General features: G+C 41.3%; 1 pseudogene; it reads left to right on the top strand.

The window, feature by feature from the left end:
• The first annotated feature begins 7,351 nt into the window (after nucleotides 1-7,351).
• Nucleotides 7,352-9,056, top strand: LOC147463276 (uncharacterized; annotated as a pseudogene).
• The last annotated feature ends 17,969 nt before the right edge of the window (nucleotides 9,057-27,025 follow it).

Below are 27,025 nucleotides of genomic sequence, written 5' to 3' on the forward strand. Positions count from 1 at the left end.
TCACGCAATTCCTTACAAGGTAAAGCCAAAAGATGCAAAAATTGTCAACTCCTAGGATAGAAGCTAATAGTAAATCCAAATGCCAACAAAAAATGACCACAATATACTAAATACATGGAAAGTTTATGTGTTCGAAGCCTTATATGTTCAACGTATCCCAAAAATTCAAAATTGCAACCTAAAAACTCCTAAGATGGTGATTGATAGTTAACGTAAATTCCCACAAAAAACTACTGCAAGAAACAAATCTGAGTGAGCACTAAATCGAGCAAAGACATTGAAAACAGACACATATTTGTTGATGACCAATAGTTTCCAAGGAAATAAATTAATAGTTTACCGTGCCTCTTACGAGGTAAACCCATATGATTTAGAACTGTGTTGTCGTACAAGGTAAAGCCAATATATTCAAAACCATGAACTCCCTTACCACGATTGTTGGTAAGGAATGCAAAAACAGTGTAGACATTTAAACACATTGCTATTGACGACTTATAATTTTTAACAAAATATAGTCGAGAGCATACTAAGGAACTGAACTCATGCAATTCCTTACAAGGCAAAGCCAAAAGATGCAAAAATTATCAACTCCTAGGATAGAAGCTGGTAGTAAATCCAAATGCCAACAAAAAACGACAACAATATATTAAATACATGGAAAGTTTATGTGTTCGAAGCCTTACGTTCGACATTTCCCAAAAATTTCAAAATTGCAACCTAAAAACTCATAGGATGGTGATTGATAGTTAACGTAAATGCCCACAAAAAACTACTGCAATGGTGTGCAGTATATAATTTGAACATCATGTTGTGTAAGTATCCTAAGGACGCACAACTGCCCTAGTTCCCCCCAGAGCCTGAAAAATTTCTACCTTGGATAAAGCAGCCTGGTGCATGAACTCATGGGCATGTGAGTCTAACCCAAGAATATGAAGAAATACATAGTACATGTGTTTGCACGGCACGTAGGTCTGTTTTTTTTATTCTCTCTTTTGGAAGTCCTCGCATGTGCATCGTGGAAAATCAGAGATTGTCACTAAGTATGTTATCCCCTTTGCCTTGGACCCCTCTGTACTGACATAGAAAACATGTGTTTCATTGCACACAATAATCACTTCTTTCACCAATTTTGCTTCAAGCGTTCTCCCCAAAGCAATCCTTGTATGAAAATCTTTTGTCAGCTTTGATCTCCACTTAACAATCTTCCCATCCCTATACCTAGGACGGAAGGCACTGGGAACACTGTTTCTTGATCGCAAACCACTACCTAAATTGGTAGCTTTTGTTGTTGATTGAAGGACAAATCCATTTGCTTGCAAGTGCTCCACCTCAACTGGCAACAATTGTGTTCTCTGCGCTACAGGCCAAACACCTGGTGCTGGCCCTGGAGCCCCTACAATCATTTCATGTATCCACCATGTATGCATGTTATTGAAGTTGCAAAAACACACAAAACCTTCCACTAAACCACCTGGATTTCAACCAGAGGCAGGATACTTTCTACGTCCCCAAAAGCATGGAGCAGCAGTTCCACGTGTGACATCGTCATTCCCTTCATTGATGTATCGTGCACATCTAACACTCTGATTATCAACCATCCCAAAGCAAGTCATCTTTCGACCAGGCTCAGTTCTTCTTATAGCCCAAAGTGTCTTTGGAACATTAACCTCGTGCCAATATTTGCCAACTCCACAGCTAGTCTCTAGATGCACATCTGGCCCTACAACCGGCTCTGTAACTGTCACAAATTCTGGTCTATGACTGTCTTCATCAAGCAGCTCATCTGCATCAACAAATGTTGGTCACTTCTTCTTAACACTCTTCTCTCGCAAGGGAGCTCTATTCATTTCAGGGCTTTGAAAACCCATCTCAGACATTGAAGAGTGTGTTAAGTCAATGAGGGATTTGGAAGCTGATGTTGTTGATGATCGGCCCAAAAATCGCTTTGCGAGATCATCGATCCCAGGACCAGTAGCAGACCTAACACCTTTTAGATAAGCATTGTATTTGACACTTTGTAGCACTGCTATTGCCATGTCTGCACCAATTGCCTCATACAAGCTAATTTTCTCTTTGTAACCAATAGATGCACGCATGCTTGCATGCTTAACCTCAGACAAGTTTGTTGTGGGCACAAAAATTCCAGACTCATCCTGTGTTACAAATCTCCCTCCCCAATGTTGTACTCTTACATCCCACCAAGCCATCCAAGTCTCTAAACAAGCCATCTCTCCATCGACAACATGCCCTGCCTTCCAAAATTGGCGTAGATCTTCTTTACAAATTTCTGCTTGATTCTCAGATGGTGCACTCCGCCATTTTCGGCACAAGATTTTGTGATCCTCTTGTCAAGATGGACGGATACATTTCACTACATGTCGAATCATGGACTGCTCCCAATGAAAGCCACATGATCGTTCTTTGGAAGGTATTTTTGTTTTTTCCCCTCCAAAGTAAACAGTCCGAACAGCAATCCAATTTGCATTTGCTACATCTGCCATAAACCCTCTGAATTCTGGCTTTTCATACCCTTGATCTTGCACCACTTTATTTAACATTTTCCAAAACTCTATTTGAGCAAATTTATTTTCAACAGTGAATTCACAGGTGGCAATTGTCATTAATTCACGCACAAATGGGTCGTAGACATGAGTAGACATTGTTGGCCACCCTTGAACACGGTGCACATGATCAAAGTGAACCCACATTTTCTCTAAAGTTCCTCCTGGACGCATCTTATTCACCAAGTCAACTCCCCGCCCTGGACCTATGATCGACATTTTGAACACATGTGGCTGCTCTGAACCTCCAAGCTGTCCAGGAAAAAGTACACTATGAATGAAATGATACCTACACCTGCTCTTGAGGTCTAGGACAGCTTCCAAACCTTTTGCACTGAAATGCTTTGACCTCTTGGAAATCTCTAAGCTCCTCTCTATTCTTCGCTTGTTAGATAGAGGAGTAATGGTATCAAGAAATTCTGAAAACTCTCCATCTTCAATAGAGTCATTTTTGCCAGCAGTTTCCATCACTAGCTTATCTAATATCACGTCTTGGGTAGCAACACGTTCTAATTGCTTGGAAGTTGTGAAAGGATCTTGGTTTGCCTTAGTTTGCAGAAGCGAATCTATCATTTGCTCAGCAGACCTATTCTTTCCCTGAACACAAGGGTGCTTATGCTCTCCCATATGAATAGCACATCGAGTAACTGTTTGCTTATCTTTTGGCAAACAATAATAAATAACAGCAGGACATGTTCCAACACAAAAAGGCATTTGATTGCAATGGACACAAACCACTGTCCCCAGCTCAGGTGTCAATATTCCAATGGAAATAACTTTAGAGAGACGACCACGCCATTGTGATTCATTATGAACTCTTGCTCGCAAATAGAAAGGACATGCATCATTGACACAACGGAGATGACCTGAACACCTACTGAAGCGAATGGCACCAGGAAAGAAATCACTACTACAAGTGACATATTCTGTCCACAAATGACAATCATGACGCTGCTCCATGCCAACCATTGTATTGTCGTTGCATGTTGGTGGCAATTCAAATGCAACATATCCATCGTATTGAGCAGGAATCTCCTTACACTGAACAATTTCATTAGTCTTCTTCAAAGCAGAATGAAGATTGTTTTTATTGGGCATTGATCTAATTATATCCATGACACTGGTCTGATTCTTTGTGACATCACTTGAACCAATATCCAGAACTATTGGAGAAGCTTCACTTCCCGGGGAGCCTTGATGTTCATGAGTGTTTGTTATTCGAACTTTAAAAAACTGGCACACTTCATGATCCAGTAAAAAGACCTCTTCACCAGAACCTGACCTCGAGGATTCCATTTTTACATGTTCACCATTCAATGTTAATGGGTGCAGAGTGAACGAACTGGTAAACAAGCCAAAACTTTCTCTCACTGACTGCAAAGGTAATTCATGGAATCTGTTTTCAAGAAGTAACAAAAGTTTCTGACCACGAACTGGACCATAGATAGTAATCTGACGACCCATTGTAGCTGCAATCAACTAGAATGACACAACGGCTTTCAAATATGACGATTCCCTTTTTAACAAATCTAAATATGTTTTTTAATGTTTACAAAAATAAATAAAAATGATTTAATATAAACTTTAATTTTTTTGCAACAAAAACATTTCATGATTCTCGTTTCATGATTCTCATGCAAATGATTATTCCATATCCTGCTGCCATAAATGTAGAATCGCACGTTGCAAATGATTATTCCATATCCTGCCCGCAATTCAAGACACATTAGTGACGATTTTCTTTTCAACATATTTTCAAAAAAATATATACAATTAGATTTAATATAAAATTTTAAAAATCAGCAGCGTGAACATTTAATGATTGAAAATTATTAAAAATTAAAATAATGAATGCACCAACAAACGTCGTTCAAGACAAATAACTACTCCACCAACTCAAAATCATTACTCCACTCTGGATTTCCTAGGAGAGCACATTAACATGCAGTTCTGGAAGCAGCTCTCAAATCTGCAACAGAGGCACACGCTTTGGGAGCAGGTGTCACAGCAACTCAAAATTAGTCTAACAAGATCTCTGGATTTCCTAGGAGAGCTTGATGTGAGCGCACATTAACATGCAGTTCTAGAAGCAGCTCTCAAATCTGCAGCAGAGGCACGCACTTTGGGAGCAGGTGTCACGGCAACTCTCAAAGAAACTCTAAACATGCATGTTAACGTGCAGTCTTTGGGAGCAGATCTTTGGGCGTAAAGTGGTGCAGGTCTCGATTGGAGCTGCTAACCTGTGCACACGTTTACGTGGGGCACAGGTCTTTGGGCTAAAAAAACCAAAGGTCTTTGGGAGCAAATCTTTGGGCTCAAAAAACCAAAGTCTTTTGAGGTCATTTCCAAAGTCTTTTGAGGTCTTTGTTTGATCGAAGATGCTGAGCAGTGAGCACACTATGCTGAGTTCATTTGTAGCTGAGCAGTGAGCGCACGTTAACGTGCGCTCTTTGGGAGCAGTCTCAAATCAGCAAATCAAGGTCAGTTTTCGGCAGCGCCAGTTTTCGGCAGTTCTCAGTGGAGAGCAAGATTCAAGATTCGAGCAAGATTCGAGCAAGGCATGCAGTCCCAACTCCTTCAAGATCCAAGAGTTGCAAAGGGATGACGTTAAACAGGTATAGCTCCACTTAGCTGGTTGTTACTAAGTTTCAAGGTTTGTAGATGAGTTGCGGTTATCATTCAACATGACTCTGTCGCAGAATTTAAGTCTGGGTGGAAATTTTTCCTGTCCAATTGTTGTGAGAGAGGTCCAGGGAGCCACGCCACACTCCCAATACCTGACTTCTGCAAGCCCTCTGCAAGCTGGAATAATCGTTTGGGATAGAAAGCAATCATAATATGCCTCTTTCCGGTTGTTGCTTGGATGCAGGCTGGACCCTACCCATTCATATTGTCTGATTGCATTTTCTATGATCCTATACTTATGTAGCCATAAGTTGTTTACCTCCCAGTCAGCCTCAGCATTTGTAGTGCTTCTTTAAGCCTGCCTTGAGAGCCTACTACATCGATTGATGTCAGCTTGGCTTGCAGCTCCATTTTTTCTTCTGGAAGGCAGTCACCATCCACGAGTTTTGTTAGGACATACCTTAAATCTAATTCAATGCCTTCTCCAATGGCGTCTCTGCCTCTGTACTGCGGGCCTACTGCATTTTCAATTAATGCTTTTGTAGTTTGCACCTCCAATGGAGTAATAGGTAATCTCTCTCCACCAGTGAATGTTGGTTTGGTTTGGATGCCCAATTCTCCTTCTGGACTAGAAGCTAGTGTCTCTCTAATGTCTTCTTCCATCCAGTTTCTTGAAAGAGAGATGATGGGCAGCATGTTGACTTTTAGGCATTACTATGAGTAGAATCACAAGGAACTTCTTCATTCACCATACCCCTTGACTGTGGTATGGTGCTAAACTGGTTTAGACCTGCTTGTTCATGAGCCCTTGACATGAACGGCTTAGGGAGCCGCCACATACACGAGACAAAGAGGAGGTGCTCCTAAATGTAGAAGGCCATAAAGAGAAAGAGACGTAGCCTCATACACCTGACAATGGACAATCAAATTGCAGTGGTGCACAGAAAAAGTGTTGCCTAGTGAGGAAAAATACCAAGTGCTGCAACCGGATGTTGGTTGTTGCCTGTACAAGAGGTGCATCTTGGATTTGGGGGGTGGTTGAACCATCCCCTATCCTAGAGGCGATTCGAAGATGCACTCTTGCAAGATGTGTATTTCTCTGGTGTGTGGGTACGCTGAAAGGGCTATTTACAGCTTGAAGAACCCGATAGTGGCGTTTTTATCTGGTAATGTGAAGTCCTTCTTAGACCTGCGACCTGACCTAACCTGTAAGCATTAGGGCATGCAGCATGTTAACTTTTAAGCATTACTATGAGTAGAATCATTCTGGAACTTCTTCATTCAGTTCCAGAAGAAGTGATGAACTTGATGTTTTATATTTTATCACACCTCGTGATCATAAGGCTGCTGCTCTCTTACTATATGTGCTTTTGCTCTTTGCAGGGTTGAAAAATACAAAAACTTTTCTCTTGTTGCTGACCATGGAGATTTTATATCTTGAATGTTGCTATATACTGAGTTCTTATGATTTTGGAGAAAAAACTTATGCTTGCCTTTCTGTTTTCTTTTTGTAGACTTCAAGAGGGTGACAACGCTGTCAACTAAAAACCATTATTTCATTATTCCAGTGACATGATAACAGATAACGGATAGCGACGTAGTAGCCTCTAAAAATCTACTAGGCTTGGCATGGGAGGTATATTGCTGACAACAATGCGCAAGTCTTCCTTTGTGTTGCCATCTATGGAAAAAATATATATGCATGAATGGGCATATTGCCCTGTGAAATTAAACAATTCTCTCCACTCTTTTGTCTTAAAGTACGTTATAGTGTCAATTGATCTTCAGATTTTCATGTATTAGTCTAGGGTGTAACAAGTGTTTATATGAGGAACACTTTTTTGTTTGAAGGTAAATTGGCAGGAAATTCCGAGATTTCACATTCAGTTTCTTGAAAGAGAGATGATGGGCAGCAATTGTGCTGTGCTTACTGCAATTAAGGGCCACTAAATGTTGCTTCTCGGTTCGTTTTGGAAAACGGTTTATTTCGTTGCACATGTGAGCGTACGGTCTCTTGAGGCTTTCAAAATATGGTTATGAGTATGAGTTGCAAATGCAGGTGAGAAAGCACCTGCGAAGTCAGAGCGTTAGAGCATCTGTCATTCGAGTATTGATGCAGAGCTTGCATCTCCATGCCAACATCACCAAAAAATCGGAGAGGAGCAATGGCGGGACGTAAAGGACGCCCACCTGTTAGGTACATTTTCTAACCATTTTTTTGATGTCATTATTATACATGTAGAGGTGCCCGTCGATGTGCATGCCTAAAAGCAAATTGTATAAAAAATAATGTATATATTTTTACAAAAGCAAATTGCTTCTAGAACTACCCATTGACGAGAATGTTTATAGCTTGCTAAATTTTATTTAGTGTCTAAAGACCTGCATGTTAATGTGAATGCCTAGAGACGATGTTTACATATGAAAAAAAGCTTTCAAATCATCCAAGCTTTCAAGTCAATTAGTGTCTAAAAACCTGCATGTTAACATGCATGTTTAGAGAAAAATGATTAATGTTTCAAAAGAGATTATTTTTGTTTTTTATATTCAATATTAAGAAACCCTCATGTGAGGTGTCCATTGGATTATTATATTTTTTGAAATTTTGTTCCACATTCAAAGGAGGTGTTGTCCAAATATTTTCAAAGATTGATTGTGTATTTTATTGAAGGGAAACTTAAAGACCTGCATGTTTAAAACCAATGTTTCATTAGAGTAGCAAAATATATTGTTGTATTTCTAAAATTTATTTTTATGCACAAAAAAGGTTCTAGTCATACATGTTACATGTTAGCGTGCATCTTTACAAGCAATGTTTTGTTGGAGATAGTATTTATTTTTTGTCTCCTCCAATGGACTATGTAAAGATTAAATTCTTTTTGAAACATTGCTTATAGACATGCATGTTAACATTCATGTTTAGAGGCAAGTTTTCATTGCTTTTAGACATGCATGTTAAAGTTCATGTTTAGAGGCAATGTAGAAATTTTTTCAGATGTTGATTGTGTATTTTATTTGTAGTCCATCTCGTGGAAGATTAAAGAAAAGTCTACGTAATGACTGAGTCTACACAACCACTTGAAAGTAGTGAATAGGTGTCATCAGTGTCAGTAACAGAAATGTCAGAGTGTCATGGCATTGAAGAGGAAGAGATTCACTCTGTGGATGTTGACCAAGGGTCTATGCACGAAATTGATGACACATTGGCTCCTGAAGAAAACGAACTTTAAATTATCCCTTGGGAAATGCGAGATGAGGTAACTACAGCTGCAGAGATTGACGAGGAGCAAAATATTTTTATGCATAGAGGTGCCGATGTACTTCAGACCACACGTATGTTCAGTTGCTTTGACTGTCCTCCTATACCATTGTGTAGGTTGATTCCATATGCTAGAGTCAGAGGTTTAAGAGATGATTTAGGTGGATTAAAAATGGCTTTTGCAAGGGAAGGATATATGCAAGAAAAGGGAGCTTTCATTGTTTCACTTTGGACATTTAAGAGAGAGCAAACCATTGCTACAGGTAAGTTGAAGCTTCTTAAATTTGTTAAGTGAATTTCTATTTTAAAAATTATTTTTGAATTCACTAATTTTGGTTTCTTACTTCGAAGATGACATCAAGGAAAAGTGGGATCCTCTTTGGATAGAAATCAATGAGGAGTATGAGTTGGAGCTCAAAAGCCAACCAAGGTTTGCAGATCTGTCAGATCGCATGTTTTATGTTTGGGAGGGCAACCATCGCACGCTTGCATGGACTGAAGCTATCAAAGAGAAGTTTTCCACCTCAAAGGAGAGACATTGTAGGGTCCTTTGTACTATCATAGATCCCACCAAGGTTCCTGAGATTGCATTGCTAAGTAGCTTGCAATGAATGAATGTGTGAGTATCTACTAAAGCATATATCTTGTTGTTGAATACTTTATTATGGAAACAAATCAATATGGGTTTTTGCAGTATGAACATGCATGCTTTGGTGGCCACTCACATACGGGATGAGATTGTGAACACCAATCACATATGTGCAGCTGAACATGAAAGCTACCTAAAAACTCTCCCCGACAAAGACCAGAAACTAATTGCATCTGTGCGAAGAAAGTATGCTAAAGGTGCAGAACCTTGGTATCCACTCACACGACGCTACCTTGGCATGCTAGTTTATGATGTGAGTTTTGTTTTTTTTTGCTTGCAAATTATTTTTAAGTCATTTGAATAACTCTTAGACAAATTGATTTCTTTTTAAGATTCAAATAACTAAAGAGAAAGAGTCTAGATTGATTCAACTCAAGCAAGGAATGCTTAGAGGACTCCGTGAAGCCCTCGTCTCCAAACGCCGCATCAAATTTCTCGATAAAAGTCAAGACTTTTTCCGTAGCACCAAAGGTGCCATCGTAGGTAAGGAAAGAGATGCTCTTCCCTCCCTCTTTGAACTTCTTGAGCTTGGACAACCTCTTCCATGCGGCATAGGATTTCCTATGGCCTCTTATATTGGATGGTTCAAAGGTTGCACCATCACTTTCTTCGGATAATGAAGAATTTGAGGAAGATGGAGAAGACGGTGACCTCTTTCTTGCCTTTTTCTTTCCTTGGTCTTCTTTGTCTTCATTATCACTTTCATAAGAGGAAGAGGATGAAGAAGATGGAGAAGAGGATGTCCTCTTTCTTCTCTTGCTTTTTGTCATCCCTATTTGAAGTACCACTACAAGAGGTTGTGTGCTCTTGTGACGCTGTTAGCGACGCAAATACACTGGGTTTTTATAACCCCCGGCGTCGCTAAAACCGTCGCTACGAGCTTCGCTACGAGAGCGTCGCTATATGCGTCTCTATATAGCATCGCTATATGCGTCGCTATATAGAGACGCTCATAGTGACGCTTATAGCGACGTTTACACTGCAGACTATAGCGACGCTCATAGCGACGCTACAGAGCCATAAATAGCGACCGTTATAGCCACGCCCGAGAGAAATTTTTTTTGGTGGCAGGGCATTGAATGCCCTGCCACCCATCAACCATTAAAAAAAGTACAAGGGTAGATAATAGACCCAAAATAGTCACCCACAAGACGCATTGTTTGCAAAATTGACAATTGTACACATCATATGCAAAATGAATTGATTGGCAAATGTAATAATGACAATTGTACAACATCATAGGCATAAAGAATTGATTGGCAAAAGGAACTGCGGTGACAAATGTAATAATATACATGGTTCAAAAAGACGTATAAAATCCGTCTCATGATACATAAGCTATGAGAAACCCTAAACTAATGCTATCTAGCTACGGCTAAACTGACGTCGTCTAGTCAGACGTCTCATCGCGTCCAAGCGGCGTATCTGTCGGATTCTGCAAAAAAAGACAATAAGACAGCTTTCAGTAAGTATAAACATATAACGACATTTATAAAACAATACAAAAAATAAAAAAGAGTAAACCCTAATACTCATCTGGTGCTTACAGTAGTGTGTTTCTGCTTCTTAGTAGATCTTTTTAAAGAACGCCTTTTTTATTCTCTTATTATGCTTACCATGCCGCCGCGAGAACTGAGAATGTCCATCAGGGCATTTAAGCCCTTCCTGCCTGCGTACTCGCGCTCGTACGGTGTGGGATCACGTCCTGTCGTCGACCACTGTCAAAACATACAAAGATTTCATTATGTTAGAATTAAAAAACTCATAAACCCTAAACTATCGAACATAAAGAGCAATGTGAAAACACTTACAAAATCGGCCTCAAATGATGCCCATCCACCGCTCCCCAAGTGGTGCGAGCTCCCTGCCTCTACTCGCGCTTTGGCTGCATCCTTTTGTTGCTTCCACTTGTCAGGATTCTCGCGCGCTGCTTTCTTCGCATTCTTCCAATCTTCTTTGGCCAGCCAATCTGGCCTGTTCCACCCATTCTTGATTGCTTTTTGCACTTCGGAACGCTTGTGTTTGCAGTATTCGCGCATTCGAATCTTCATCAGGTCTTCATTGAAGCGATGATCCCGTGTTGGAATGGGAAACTCATCATGAAGTATGCTGATGACTCTGTTTTTTAAATCACTTGGTACTTCACTCCATTTGTTTAGTATGTAGTGTCTAAACAGCTGAGAGCAAAGACCACGCATGCGCGAGATCACCTTCTTGCCGTCATCATCCATGATGATGCCGCCGCTGAAGTCGATGGAGTAAGACAAGCCCTCTTGCCGGTGACGCGTGAACCTAGGTGTCCCGGCAGGGGTCTCTAGCGGCGTGTCGATGGGGGTACGGACGTCAGGTGTCTCCACCGGCGTCTGGGCCCCGAAGCGAGGAGTGTCGAGTGGGGTGGCTCCTGGCGGAGTAGGTAGAGGTGTGTAGCTTCTAGGAACAGTCAGCCGTGCAAAACCTGGCGTAGATGGCGATGCTGTGGCTGGTGTGGGGGCGGACAAACAAGGGGAGGGTAAAGAGCCTCGTCGAACACGAGGCGGTGTGGAGGCATCGGTGGCGGAATCCCCACAACAACCGCCACCGCCACCACTAGAGCGCCGGTGTCTAGATGAGTGTGAAGCTCGTCTCGTCGACGCCGAAGCTTCGGAGCGCGTCGAATGCTCCGAAAGAGAGGGAGATGCGGATGGAGTAGGAACGCGCGATGATGCGCCAGAGCGATGACGCTCCACGTACCACTGTCTCTGCTGCGGTGACAAAGAAGAAAGAAACTCCTCATCATCCATACATGCATTAAACACACGAATATTTAAACTTAATATTGAATGAATAGAGTAGACAATGACGCAAAGACCATTAAATACAATAAGTAATGACGCATATAAATACAATGACGCAATGAATTGAGTGATAGAAGAGGCAAGTCGAAAACTCAGAATTTTCAATCAAAAGATGTGAGCGCGAGTAGAAAAGAGCGTTATACACCATGGAAGGTACTTAGAGAGCCAGAGCTTTTACAACACGGAGCAAAATTGTTCAAATACAATATTTGTGGCTTTAAGAGATCTCTCTCTCATCCTCGCATAACTCAGCATAACTTCCTATATCTATATAAAGCTCTCCGTTTAAACACATATCCTCTGTTTCATTTTGTAGCTCCTCTGCATGCACCCCATATAGAGTAGTAGCATCTTGATGCTCGTCTGGCACCATCGCAGCGGCTTCTGATTGAGCATCTTCTCTGATCTCCTCCATTGATGCCGTTGTGATTGGCACATGGTAGCCTTCATACGTCCTTGCACTACGAGGGGCTACCTCTATGACGTACCACCAGTTTGATGTAGACTTTGTAGGATGAAATATTACCTGCCAGAGCCACATAACTTACATGAGAGCTTTCAAGCACATAACTTGTAAAAGGGGGATGTTAACTATTTACATACTTACTTGTTCACAATGCTCGGGTAGTACGAAAGTGTCTCTTAGGTCAATCCATTTCTTAGTAGAATCCACCTCAAGAAAACCAGACTCTCCTCTACGCACAGTAGCGTTGCGACCCTCCATGATTATCTTGAACCATTGCACGTCGAACAAGTCGAAAAAAAATCCTCTGTAATCGATCCTCAAAATCTCTTGCAGCGTGCCGAAGTAAGTGAGTTCCGCCACCACAGGATCTGCATCAGAGGAACGTCGTCGACTAGACTGTTCAAATTTTTCCATGATTCCACAATCTTGAGTAAAACGCTTTTTGTCGATTCGTTCCACCCTAAAATGTCGACCTTTACACCATGCTGCTGTGTATGACTTATACTACAACGAACAAAGATTATGAGTGGCCGTTCAAACGTTTATAAATAAAGTCACTTGCTAGTCGTACATTGCAAACTTACCTTGGTCGCGCAACCCCGAGAGTACTCCCACTCTTCCTCAGTCACTTCGTCACCGCATTGTTGTGCGCTTTTCAATTGGTTGTGCAACCATCTTAAGCTCATGAAGGTTGGTAGGCTCTCCAGAACCGCTGGATAGTGCATCGGTGGTCGTCTTCCCCGTCTCCACTCGATTCGTGCCCTTTGTCGCTCTTGCTTTGCATCCTCATATTGTGAAATCCACTTTTGCATCACTGGATTGTGAAGCATGCAAAATCGGTTGATTTTAGCCTCCAGATCTTCCGTCATCTTCTTCTCAACACCGAGATTGCACATGACAATCCCAGATATGCGCTCATCATCTATGGTTCGCCATAGCGTGTCCCGGGATTTATCAAATCCGTCTAGCCACTCTCCAATGTACACTAGGGACTATGATACCAACCAACCTTCTGCCATGCTACCCTCCGGACGTGCCTTTTGACGCACATATCCCTTAAGCGTTTTCATGAAACGTTCTAAGAAGAACATCCATCTGGAATGAACTGTGCCAGCTATTTCCACCTCATCAACTATGTGAACAAGAAGATGCATCTGAATGGTTAGCATTGTAGTAGGAAAATGTTTCTCAAACATGCACACAAGCTCCGTAGCATTTAGTTTGGCGAATGGTATGGAGTCTACGTTGATCTCCTTTTGTGAGATCCATTGCACCAGCTTTGCAAGTTTGTAGATTGTGTTACGGATGTCGAGAGACAAACACCCCTCAATGGCAACCGATAAAATAAACTGTAAAGTATGTGCAGCAATGATATTAAAGTCCACATTTTATGCAATGATATTAAAGTCCACTATGAACGTACCTGACACATTTTATGCCAATCGTGTGACTTCAAACCGGTAAGCTTTCCTTCTTTAGTAAAACACGTTCGGAGCGAGTGCATTACGCCAGTGGGGGTCCGCAAAGATCGAATGGTCTCTTTTACTTTGCGTTCTTGGGCTCCTGTGAAAATCCATGGTGCTTTAGGAAGTTTTATCGATCCATCAGACGCTGTTTGCGGCCAATATTGCTCCATACGATCCACATTTCTAAGGTCAACTCTGGCTCCCAAAGTATCTTTCTTGCCGGTCAGATGGTCCCATAGTAGATTACCCACATTCTTGAATATGTGCATTGGATTAGCCCGGGATAGTCATGCATGGTCCACATTAGAATGCCTCTGATCAAAGCATTCCGTCGTCCTGTGTGTCGGCTCATATCCACCACCTCTATGCCAATCCACAATTGTTGTAGCTCTTCCAATAGTGGACGAAGATACACATCCATATTCCCCACTTTATATCGCCAAGGCACAATCAAGCTTAGCCATAGGTGCCCCTTCTTCGTAGTCAACCACGGGGGAATGTTGTAGTTGACGATGACAACGGGCCATACACTGTAAGATGTTGATCTTTGACCAAATGGATTTACGCCATCCATAGCCAGGCCTAAGCGCAAATTTCGAGCTTCCCTGGCAAAATCCGACCATGTTCCATCTATATGTTTCCACGCTACGCAATCTGCAGGAATTCGTAGCACACCATCCGAAGATTTATTCTCCTCATGCCATGATGCTAGGGCGGCCATGGACTTACATTCGAAGAAATGCTTGATGCGAGGAAGCAGAGGGAAATGTCGCAAAACCTTTTGTGGAATTTTTGTCCTGTGGAGATCTACTCGATATCTTTCGGAATCACATTTCGGACACTTCTCCATGTCTATGTATTCCCCTTTGAAAAGAATGCAATCATTAGGACAAGCGTGGATAGAATTGTAATCCATCCCCAAGTTTCGCAAAATCTTTCTTGCTTCATCTCGGGAATCTGGCATCACATTGTCAGCTGGTAGTATGTGCTCTTTCAGCAATCTACACAACATAAAAATATGATACAGTCGTGTAAAAATCTATCAGATCATTATACATTTAGAGTTTTATTAAAGTAAACTAATTGTAATAGATCACCTGAAAAGCGCTGTGACGCTAGTGTCACTCCATCCAAACTTTGCCTGCATGTTGAGAAGAACCAGGAGTGCTTTCAATCTAGACATACGTGCTCCATTATACAATGGCGTATCGGCTTCACTTTTCATATCATCATAGATAAGCCTTTCTGAATCCATGATCGTCTCGATCATTTCATCAATCTCGGGCTCAAACATTGCCTCGTTGGGAATGTGCTCTGCATGATCATCCCCCGAGCTGTCAGAGGCTACATCTTGTGGCCTCACATATGCTGCTTGACCAAAGCGCCTGCGAACACGTCTATTGGGTTGCAAGATTGCTGCTTGTTGGCCAACGTCGGAGTCCGACGAGTTATAATTGGCAACAACTCGATCTATAATAGATGGATCAAACTAGCCAAATTCACGAACGTGCTGCAAAGAAACATGTCTTGTCCGTCGCACAGCATGCTTGCATTGATTACAAGGACATAAGACCCTCGTTGAGAGATAGGTGTTTCGGTTGGACGGTCCCACATCCTCGTCACTACTCATAATGAGGATAAAAAACTTATAACCTGGACAACAAATTTAATATTCTATTGGCATTCTTCGTCTTATCTCTCTCTCTCTCTCTCTCTCTCTCTCTCTCTCTCTCTCTCTCTCTCTCTCTCTCTCTCTCTCTCTCTCTCTCTCTCTCTCTCTCTCTCTCTCTCTACCTCACATCTCTAGTCATGTCCAATCCCCGCACACCTCGGTCTAGAGGTGCACGGAGATTAGAACCACCGGGTTATAATCTCGTCTTTATTGGTCAATACCTATATTTGTGGGTACAAGAAATCTACACACCCACGTCTACATGATACTGCATGTAGTGGACAAAACCCCTTTGCCTCTTCTCTAGCTGTAGCACTTCACAGCATCTTAACATCTTTTCACAGTAGATCTTTTCACTGTTCGTCTAACTCTAAACCCTAAACCGTAAGTAATTCTTGCGTGGACTCGATCTAACGTAAATAAGCGTAAATCTAAATAAACGTAAATCTAACTAAAAATAAACCTAAGTCTAATTTAACGTAAGTCTACATCTAACCTAATCTTTAACGTCTTTTGGGATAGTTTCCTACGACGTTAAAACTCTCTTCTTCTTGTGTGTGTGTGTGTGTGTGTGTGTGTGTGGGTAAACCTAAATAAACCTAAGTCTAATCTAATATAACATAAATCTAAATCTAACGTAAATTATGTTATATTAAAAACAAAGAACTAAACTAACAGGGATTATAAGAACCTTAAAACTGATTTAACACATAATTTTTCACATAACTCGGCAAGAGTTGGCATTCTCATCACTAAAGATGTGAGAGTTAACTTCCGACGGTGACGCTGCCTCATCTCCATCCACATCTGACGACAGCAATTGGCCCTTTAGATCGTTCTTGCTCTTGTTACTAACTTTGAAGTTGCTGTTGAATGACTAGAGGTTGTCTAGATGGTCATTGTGTCGGGGATGTAGTGACTCTTGCCGCCCTGAAGATCCACCTTCTTCCCTATCTTCTGAAGACATTTCGCCAGTACTTTTGGATCGACGGAGCCCACCAGGAGTGAAGGCATCAATACCCTATATTCCATTGAGGGCTTTCTTCACCCGCTTCATACAGGCATCGCAGTCTATGGAGACCTAAATCTAATCTAATATAACGTAAATCTAAATCTAGCGTAAATAAACGTAAATCTAGTTAAAAATAAACCTAAATCTAATTTAATGTAAGTCTACATATAACCTAATCTTTAACGTCTTTTAAGATAGTTTCCTACGACGTTATAACTCTCTTCTTCTTGTGTGTGTGCGCGTGTGTGGATGTGTGTGCCAATAAAAAGAGATAAATGGTATAACCTTTCTATAACCCATGCCAAGTATGATAGATTGATTATGCCATTTCCCTCTTGAATAATAGGTCTTGAGTTCAACTCCTCGTCGGCTAGATCTTTAGGTCTTTTAATTTTAATTAGTTTCCTACGACGTTAAATTAGTTTCTCTCTCTTTCTCTCTCAATGTGTGTGCGTTTTTTTGGATCGTATGCATGTTTTCTCTCTCTTTTCCTCTCTCAATGTGTGCGTTTTTTGTTTATGCATGTTCTCTCTCTCTTTTCCTCTCTCAATGCGTGCGTTTTTTGTTTATGCATGCTCTCTCTCTCTCTCTCTCTTTTCCTCTCTCAATGTGTGTGTGCATTCTTTGTTTATGTATGTGTGTGTGCGTTTTTGTTTTTGTTTGTACTCTTTCTCTCTCTCTCTCAAAAACACTATGTGTGTGTGTGTGTGTGTGTGTATGTGTGTGTGTGTGAGAGAGAGAGAGGGAGAGAGAAAGAGGGGAAGGGAACATGAGAATGAGGAGAGGGAAGGAGCATACCTGGCTCTCCTTCCTCTCCTCATGTGTGTGTGTGTGTGTGTGTGTGTGGAGAAGAAAAAGAGAGAGAGAGAGAGAGAGAGAGAGAGAGCGTTACCTGCTCCTTGCTTGAGGGCGCCGAAAAACTCAGATCTGAGATCTGAGTTTTTGGGCACGCTCGGTTATTTTTTTAGCCCAGCCGGTGTCGCTATGAGCGTCGCAAATTTACAAAGAAATTTGCGACGCTCATAGCGACGCCGGGAATTTTTTTTTTGAGCGTCGCTGTGTGAGCGTCGCTAATATGAATAGCCTCTTGTAGTGTACATTAGGAGAAATATGAACCTTGCATGGGCCTTGTAAGGAATCCTAATTTTTAGGGATTAAGGCTAATGTTGTGTGGGGTTTAGGGGGCAAGGGCATTGAAGAAGGTAGTTTTGAGTAGGATTTTCTAGCCTTTTTTTTAGACAAATGTAGGATGTGGACCTAAAGGGTTACTTTCTCTCTCTAGCTTTTTTTTAAAGTGAAGGAAGCATAGGGGTGTGTCCACATCAGCAAAAACGTGGGTCACAAAGAGACAAAATTTGACTTTTAAAAAAAAAATATCATTTTTACTTGTTTCTAACTTTAAACTCCCTCCCAACATATATACATATCCAAAAATCATTTTTTGACCCATTTTTTAACCCATAAGCTTAGAAAGTCCATTTTTTCAAAACTCTTTTCCCCCAAAAAGTAATAAACATTTTGTTCTCTCCTCCTCCTCCCTCCTCCCTCCTCTCTCTCTCTCCCTCTCCTCTTCCTCCCAGCCCCTACCTTACTCCTCCTCCCCAATCTCTCCCTCCCCCCCCTCCCTCCTTCTCTCCTCCCATCTTCCTCAACCTCTCTACCCTTCCCCCTCTATCTTTTCATCATTTGCTTCCTCACGCAACAGCTTCCATGGTGCTCACGGACATCATAAATTGTTTTCTTCCACCACCACGTACTCCGCACACCAAAAGCATACATATTCGCTTACCCACGGCATTTGCACCGAAGACCACTAGTGAAGGTGATCAAAGGTTATCACAGGAACGTCGCATCGCTTGTGAGACCAATGTTGACATTTGGGTGGATGGCCATTTGTACCCTTATGATCCTATAAGCTGCTTCCATCCACCGTTTAATAGCCTTTCCACATTTCTTCAATTTCTTGGCAGGGGAGAAGCAGGCTTGTTAGGCTATTGCAAGCGGTTGTGTATGAGTGCAGGTGCTTCTTTGCATATGTGGATGCACGAATGTTGAGCTCTTCACCTCAAAACGACGGCATTACAAGAGAGTGTTGCCTCTTCGGAGAGGGTAGTTAAAACTCTTGAACAACAAATGCAAGAAAATGAGTCCCACATCCAGAAGCTTACCAACACCATCACATACTTGAAAGAAACACCCCTTGGTGCAAGGGAACGCAAATGCACGTATTCATCCATTGAAACTCTTGCACATTCGGGAGGAGCACGCAAACGACCAGTTACAGCCACAAGGTGATTTGGTCTTTACTTGCATGATGCATTCTTACTTCACACTATTTTCTAACATTTATGTTTATTTGTTGCTAGAAACTTCATCCAGGAGGCATGCGGTGGAACAAGCCAAGATGATCGAGTCAACATTCTCACTAGTTGTCTCAATACCCAGAACGTGATTTCTATCTTACAATCACTTGGAGGTAAGCACATTAAGGATGCAGTCACCAAGGACCTTATGCGTAAATTAAGAAATGTGGTTAGTGATGATGACATTTAACAAGCTTGTGATGAGGTTGGAATCAGCACCAAAGCCTATCAGGCTATTTTCCAACTCCTAAAGGATGCCCTCAAAGAACATGACATTGTGGAAAACCTATTTCCCGTTCCTCACAAGGTCAAGCTCGCAAAGAAGGCCACAAACGAATATGTGTTCTCCCGCATTGGGACATACCTACACATTGAGGACACAATGCCAACTTCCCTTTATGCTTCGTGCGCAACAAAGACAAGGGGAAAAAGCAAGAAACAATCCATAAGACCTTCGGAGAAGGGCTTTTCTTACACAATGGGGAACAATATTTTCGTGGATCTTAGAAGGCTTCAAGAAGCCATGCTTAGATTTTACGAGTTACCTGAAGAAGGTGACACACTTTACTTTTTTCTTTGGTATTATTCTTATCATAGACTCTGAAGTTTAAGGTCTTAGCACTATTTATTTTGTAGTGCTTGGCACAAAAGTCGTTTTTGTGCTGAAACTCGATGAGTGTCAAATAGTGAAAGGCCGAAAGTTAGAGAGGCTAAGTGTCACTCTAATGAACGAGGCCCTTCTGCAAACCAAGCGAAGGGATTCAGTCGAGCAATCTCCCACCCCATCTTTTAGCGTGTAATCAGAGAAAGAAATTTGGTGGTTGAGTGCTATTGAGGTGCTCAAAGAGACCAATGGAGTACTTTCATGGAATTTTGAGAGAACTCCATGGATCACGGAAGTACTACAATCCCAAATTGCAGGTCAGAAGTTGGAGATTGAGGGTTTTGGTAGTTATGATGTGGAGTGGCACTTAGGTGGGGATTTGAAGACCATAAAGTGTTTGCTTGGCTGCAAACAAGGGGCTTCTTCTCTCATGCCTTGTCCATTTTGCACTCGAGGGTACAAACCTAATGGAAAAAAATCACATAAGAGCACTGCAAAGGCCGGTTCCATGCTTCCATGGCAAGGGCATGGAGAACAAGGGTTAGATTGTCGTGATGTCGGAGATGAAGGTAGAGAATGGGAAGCGTCTATTCTGAGATGTCCCATGCTCAATGCCCCAGACCGTGATCAAAAGGACTATGCTTGGAATCCAATCTTTCGATTTCCTCTATCGAATGTACATTTTTGTACATTACACGCATTCATGCGCATGTTTGATAGGCTATTGAAGCTCCACATTGACTATGCTTTCACAATAAAACTGTTGGAAAAGTCCCAGGAAGCGATCGAAAGAGTGGAAGTACTCTTGAATTCCATTGGCTGTCACGGTGGAAATGTGTCTATCGTTGTTGCAAAGAACACAGGGGAGACCCATGAAATTGCTCAACAAGTGTCAATGAGTGGACAAAAAGCTAGAGACTTTTTGAAGAAAGTTTCCCAAGGAAAGCCAAGTTGATATGATGCTCAAAACAGCTCCAACCAGTAGGCAGGTAACCTTTGGGAGCTTTGGTGTTGAGATGTAGAGAGAAAGAGAGAGAGACGAGACAAGAGACACACCATATACGCTCCCAAAGACTGATTCATATTGAGGACAAGATACAAATATATAGGTGAGACCAAGTTGAGTAGAGTGAGCCATATATAGCTCCAACACCCCCACTCAAACAAAGGTCTCTAGCTTTGGATGAAAAAACCCTTGGGGAGTTCAAGGGAAAAACCCAAGCCCCTATACAATGTGAAAATATGAACCAGCGATGATGATGTGAAAGTGAATTGTGCATCTATGTACAAATATTCAAGTGACTTAGAGATCACAATGTGCAAATGTGGAGTGTGCATAGTGCATGGTACCTAAAAGATTACAATGTCATATGTACAAAGCTATTACAATAGCAAAGAAGCTAATCTAGAAAGAGTGAGGTCGAAGCAACTCCAAGCTCCGAGCGCAAGAGGATGAAACGTGACTCGTTGAGGCCTTTGGTCAAAATCTCTGCAATCATCTGGTCACATGGACAGTGTTCAACCATAATGGTTCCTTTGCGTACTTCATACCTGACATAATGATAATGGACAACAATGTGCTTTGACTTATTATGTTGAACATAGTCTTTTGCAAGACTAATAGCACTTTGGTTGTCACACCGCAAGGGTGTGCTAGAAAGAGGAGAGTGACCAATATCAACCAGCATTTGTCGAAGCCAAATCAACTCACGAGCTGCAAGTGATGCCGCAACATATTCTGACTCAGTCGTAGAAACTGCAACACAACGTTGTTTCTTGTTGGTCCAAGAAACAAGACAGCCATTTATAAAGAAGCAATTTCCACTAGTAGATCGCATAGATAAATGTGAGCTTGCCCAGTCTGCATCTGTGTAACCCAAAAGAGAAAGAGATTGCATAGAATCCGATGTGAGTTGTCGTCGATAGACTAAACCAAAATCTGTAGTGCCTTTCAAGTATTTCAACACACGCTTTGCAGCAGACCAATGCTTAAGAGAAGGACATGCAAGATGTTGTCCAAGATAATTAGCAGAAAACAGAATATCAGGACGAGTGTTCATGCCAACAAACTGAAGACATCCAATCAAGTTATCATAAGGTTGATTTGTGACAAGTTGACCGCCATTGTCAGAAGTGTTCTTCGTAGAGCTCGCAAGACAAGGTGTGTTGGCTGAATGTGCAGATTCCATACCAAATTTTTGAATAGTATCTGCAATAAACTTTGACTGTCGAAGGAATAAAATACCTTTTGTACGGTTCCGTTGGATTTGAATGCCAAGACACGAGTGAATCTCTCCAAGATCCACCATATCAAATGCAGAAGACAATAACTTTTTCACTTGCTGAAGAAATCCCAAATCATTGGAAACAAGGATGGTATCATCCACATAAAGAGCAAGAATCACAAAACTGCTACCTTGGCGTTTTATGTATAAGTTGGGGTCTGACGAGCAAGAGATGAATCCTTTAGAGGTGAGAAAAAGATCCAATTTTGTATACCAGGCTCGCGAAGCTTGTTTGAGACCATATAGTGCCTTATGGAGTTGAGCAACAAGGTCTTCTTTACTTGGAATAACAAACCCTTCTGGTTGTTCCATATAAATTTCCTCTTCCAAGTCACCATTAAGAAAAGCAGTTCGCACATCCATTTGATGAGTTTCTAAATCAAATTGAACAGCAAATGCCAATAAAACTCGAACACTTGTAATGCGAACAACTGGTGAAAAAGTCTCTTGATAATCAACACCAGCTACTTGGGAGTAACCTTTTACAACTAAACGCGCCTTGAACTTGTCAAAAGATTCATTTGCTTTTACTTTTGTCTTATACACCCACTTACATTTAATAGTTGTATGACCTGGAGGTAATTCAGTTAGTATCCATGTACCTTTAGAGATAAGAGAATCGTACTCTGCTTCCATAGCCTCTTGCCATTGATCCTTCTGTGGTGAAGAGATAGCTTCATCATAAGTAATGGGATCTTCGGAAGTAGAAAAAGCATTATCAGCAATATCGTCATCATAAACATGACATGAGCCATGTTCAAAATCAATAGGCAGATCAACAAAAATATCAATATCATCATTGGCAACATTCGGAATGGATGGTTGTGAAGAGGAAAGTTGCTCTATAGGAAGAGTTTCATCTTCTGAAAGAAATGGAAAAGCCTGAAGCAATGATTTAGTATCATCAGAATCATCCATGGACCATGAGCCTCCCATAAGCTGTTCGTTAAAAGTAGCATCACGATTCACAATTACTTTCTTAGAGGAAGGGTCATAGAATTTGTAGCCTTTGGAAGTGTCAAAATATCCAATAAAAATAACTTTAAGACCAGGAGCATCAAGCTTTGTTCGTGTTTCTTTGGGAACATGAATATAAGCAATACATCCAAAGATTCGAAAATGAGATATAGAAGGAATGTCACCTGTCCATGCTGTGATGGGTATCTTACCAGAGGGTGCAGTAGTAGGAAGATGATTCTGAATAAATACTACTGTCAAAGTAGCTTCAACCCAGAAAACACGAGATAATCCAGAATGAATCAGTATACATCTTACAGCATTGAGAATAGTGTGATTCTTTCGTTCAGCAACACCGTTCTGTTGAGGCGAATATGGAATAGTGTGTTCATGATGAATTCCACTGTCAGCACAGTAACTCACAAACTCTCGAAAAACATATTCGCCTCCATTGTCACTACGAAGCTTCTTAAGGCGATGACCAGTTTGAAGTTCCGCAGCCTTGTGGAATTGTTTGAAAACAGATAAGGCTTCAGATTTTTGTCTAAGTAGAAATACAGTCGTATACCTTGAGAAATCATCAATGAAAGTAATGAAGTAGCGATATTGTGATCTCGAAGAAGGTAAAGGTCCACATATATCAGTATGAACAAGATCCAATATGTCATGAGAATGAGTTGTATTTGAAAGAGGAAAGGGTTTGCGATTGTGTTTCCCAAGAGCACAAAATTCACAAATTCCCATATGGGGATGGGCTTTAAGATCCATGCTATGAACAAGATCACGACGTTGAAGATCAAGGAGTTTTGAGAAATCAGCATGAACAAAACGGTGATGCCATACTTTGCAATCATGATCACCTGGAGCAGTGACAACATTTGCTACAGCATCGTTGAGAGAGAGTTCAAACAAATTACCATTTCGAGGAGCAGTGGCTATAGTCTGTCCATCTTTCTCAATTCGGCATTTGGTATGATCAAATCCAACAAACAGACCAAGATCAACAAGTCTAGCAACTGAAAGAAGATTACGTTGAAGATCTGATACATGTAATACTCCTCGTAAAATTCGAGTGGAAGAAGATAAGGTACCAAGATATAAGTCTCCAATACCCTTTACTTGACAAGTAGTATCATCAGCAAGATAAACAACACGTTGAACTGGCAATGGATGATAGTTATGGAGCCACTTAGACTGATATGTCATATTTTCGGTAGCACCAGAATCGACAATAAAAAGTGATCCATCGCGTACATGAAGTATTCTGTCTGGAGCAACTGAACATAGGACGCAACTTGTTTCTGGTACAATGTTGTTTCGATGTTCAGTAGCATATGCTCTATTCCGATCTGTGTCGAATCGACGCTTATAGCACATATGAGTGGGATGATCAGATCTATTGTCAACAATATTCACAAGAAGAAGAAGAAGAGTCTCTAGATAAACGTGGTTGTTTTGTGGTAATATTGTGTTCGTGACGGCCACCTTTGCGGTTTCCTCGTTGAAATGGACGCCTTCGAGCATAAAAAGCCCGTTCCATCTGTTGTGACTCAGTCTCCTCTTGTGAAATCATAGCTGTATCATGACCAGCATTACGACGTTCTGTACGTTGAGAGTATTCAATTAAAGACATGCAGGCTTGGTCGAAATCAAGACCATCTTTATTAGAGAGAATAGTAACAATGTTATCATAAGAAGAGTCCTTCACCGTATCAAGGAGAAGTGTAATCAGTTGCTTTTGTGGAACAGGATCACCGGCAGCAGCAAGTTGATTAATAATAGATTTGAAAGATTCAATATGTCCCGTCATGGCAGTACCAACTTCATATTGTAACTTGTTAAGCAACCCTCTCAAATAAAGTATTTCTGTGACAGATTTCTTCTAAAAGTTTGCAATAAGGTACTTCCATACGTCGTGGGAAGTAGGAAGTTCATACATATCAAGCAAAAGGGAATCAGTAAGAGCAGAAAGAATATACTGACGAGCTGCTTTATCACGTCGTCGCCAATCCGTATACGCAACATTCAAATCTTCAAATATAGGTCCTTCAGTGATAAGCACGTTATCATTATCCGTATCAACAGGCTGAGGCGGACAAACACGATTTCCAAGAACAACATTGGAGAGTTCATCGCCTTCAAGAATTAACAACATCTTTGCTTTCCAGCCTGGAAAACCTTGACCTTGGAAAGGAGGAACAGAACGCTGGCCAGAAGGAAAGCCGTTGACGAGAATATTCATAGCCATATCTTGTTGCGAGAAGACGTATAAGATAAGATCGCAGAATTTGCACACCATATATGGTGAAGGCCGCAATTAAGAATGAGAGAGATATGAGGACTGCGTTCTGTCAACGATAAACGTAAGAAGGATGCTCAAGGAACGTCCAAAGATGTGAGAGACGTCACCCAAAAAAGGCAGGGTAAAGGAGACGTTAATAATAAAAGAGTCCTCAAAATAGAGTGGCGTGAGACGCAAGATTGACGGCCACAATACGAATAGCAAAAAGCTAAATCTTCTCGAAAAATTTAACGCCAAAATAAGAAAAACGATCGTGGACGCTTCACGAAGAAGTAGGACGAAGAAAGCTGCGTCAAGCTCAATTGCAGTAAAAACAGCATAACTTTCTACTGCGAACTCCGATTGACGCAAACCTAGAACTCAAATCGAAGAGCTTGAGGAGACGAACAAGTTTTGGATGAAAAGTGCCATTATACTTTGCTCCATTGCGCTTTTCCCGTTTCTCCAAATTTTGAGCAGAACAGCAAGAAAAATTGAGATGAAGTTCAGGGTGTCATCAACAAGAAAACGTAATCAACGATTAGATTGATTAGCAATAAACGCCACACAAAACACTAATCATATTCTTCTTAACACAAAACAACCACAGTTAACAAGAATCAATGCTCAAAAATAAAATTTGTAGCAATTTTTGAATCTTACATGCAAATCGCATACACATACTGTTGAATCGGCGCGTGATCGTTACTGCTCTGATACCATGTTGAGATGTAGAGAGAAAGAGAGAGAGACGAGACAAGAGACACACCATATACGCTCCCAAAGACTGATTCATATTGAGAACAAGATACAAATATATAGGTGAGACCAAGTTGAGTAGAGTGAGCCATATATAGCTCCAACATTTGGAAGGAGTTATGCAAAGCTACTACCGACAATGATTCAAATGGCGAGGTTGCAAACAAGCGCAAGCAAGTTTGGGCACATTTTGATAAAATGGTCAAGCTTATGGGCCTTAACAGCATAACATAAGAACAACGCCAATCATTTCAAGAATCCTTGGCGGATTTTACCAAGGTCTTCACCCTTTCTTGGGGTAAAAATAACATCACACATTACATGGTGTATTCATTACAAGGGATTGTTTTTATTTAATAATGTGGATCGTTTACTCATGTGAACAACATATCTTGTTTGCGCATGGTGCATTTTTTATGCACAAGTATGGATCGCTTGAAATTTTTAGCACTCAAGGCATGGAGAAGTCCCATTATCGAGCAAGGGGAGTGTACTTCAAAAATACTCGACATGGTGGTGGAATGGTGCAATCCAATTATTTGGAGGAAATGTTCAATTGGTTTTTTCGCACAACATTTGCTCGTAAGCTCACAATGGAGCGTGCGTGACAATCCAAGATTGCTATTGAAGTGCGAAAATGGAGTCTTCAAGAGCATAGCAACAAGTGGCAAATGTCGCAAGGTCCCACCAAGCATGTTTCATGGCGGCGATGCAGAGTGCGACAAGGATCAAAGTGGATACTACGCGAGTCACTAAACGTGAACGCAGGGTCCAACTCTTAGCAACATGTTTATTCAAAACATAATACTTTTTAAAAAAAATTTAGTGTGAATAGGGCCCTTTTTAAATGGGCCCTTATAAATATTGCACGCTCTCATAAACCACTCATTTCTTAAGAACAGGTGAGCTCTTACCAACGAAATGGCGCGCACCAAACAAACCACGAAAGAGCATCCGCATGCCAACAAAAAAACCCTCCAAGGATGTGAGAAGCCGTCATGGCTTAAAGGCACAAGAAAACGGCCACGAACGCCTGGCCGTTCCAGGAACTCATCTGGTAGTGGGCATGGTGGTAGGGCACAAGAGTCATCGAGGACTGTTGAATCTCCACCTCCTCAAGATATAACACCTAGAAGGAGAATGAAGCAACGTGCCCAACACTGGAGAGAAGAAGAAGGCCAGCAAACAACAGAGTCCGATAGGGAGCATCCGTCGTGCCACCAATCACAAGC

This window comes from Adiantum capillus-veneris, chromosome 2 (assembly GCF_014529385.1).
Source record: "Adiantum capillus-veneris isolate H3 chromosome 2, ASM1452938v2, whole genome shotgun sequence".
Classification (NCBI taxonomy): domain Eukaryota; kingdom Viridiplantae; phylum Streptophyta; class Polypodiopsida; order Polypodiales; family Pteridaceae; genus Adiantum; species Adiantum capillus-veneris.